The sequence below is a fragment of the Lynx canadensis genome, chromosome E2, assembly GCF_007474595.2.
Source record: "Lynx canadensis isolate LIC74 chromosome E2, mLynCan4.pri.v2, whole genome shotgun sequence".
Classification (NCBI taxonomy): Eukaryota; Metazoa; Chordata; class Mammalia; order Carnivora; family Felidae; genus Lynx; species Lynx canadensis.
Window position 1 is genome coordinate 40,135,499 of NC_044317.1, and position 1,001 is coordinate 40,136,499.

Sequence of the window (1,001 nt, forward strand, 5' to 3'; positions counted from 1 at the left end):
GGGTGTCTTAGACAACCAGAAGGAGGAAGCCGGAGGAAAGTTCCAGAGAAGAAAGGGAAGAGTCCCTAAAGCTACACTTCATGGATCGTTTGGTGCTTTGGGTTACAACGAAGACAGCTGTCCCCCGACCCCCAAAACAACAAGCTCCAGGAAAGGAAACTTTTTGGGTTGGGGACTAACTTTTGTTCTTTATCCTTTTCTCTCCCTATGGCCCCTCCCTTCCAAAAATGAGCCGAGAGGTCTGTATTTTCTCTTGTCTGGTGCAGGTGCAGGCTTTCAAGCAAAAGCTGGGGGTAATGCTTCTTCATTTGTTCTGCGAAAGCCCAAGGCAGGAGGGTAGTGCCCTGGGGGAGGGGTGGCCTCACAGGGAGGTGGAGACCTTGGAAAGCAGCTAGGGAGAGAGCGTGTCCCCTCACCTGGAGAGAGGACAGTGATCAGTGGTCCTCAGGGTGGCCCCTTGTTGTTGGCCGTGCCTGGAGCTGGTAAGATCTCGGAAGGAATGGCTTCATGGTGCACGTTGTATGGACACGTCCAAGCCCTGGGGTCCCCAGCCTTGGCAATGGGCCAGGAAGGCAGCTGAAGTTACAGACATCACGGCATTATGTACAGGTGGGCCACAGGTGTCTTAGGGGCAGTCATGATGGAGAGAAGACCGGAGGCCGCTTCCTGGGACACTGTGCTTTGGGTGACATGTGCCCAGAAGGAGGTGGGTTAAGTGACACTTATATGTATAAAATGCCTGGAATGGTGCCCTTCTATTGAACAAAGTGATCGTAAATTGAGGGTCTAGCATCTCTAGTTCGAATAGTATTGAGAAATGAGTACTTTCTGGTACCATTGAGCCTGGAGCTGCAAATTCACATCTGTACAGGTCCTTGTGAGGGGTCTCAGGGAAGCCCAGAAAAACACAAGATCGGGAGACAGAGGAGACTGGAGCGAGAAGATAGATCAAGGGGGCCCGCGGACCTCAGCGGGAGGAGTCTGGGGCTTGGCTTTGTGGT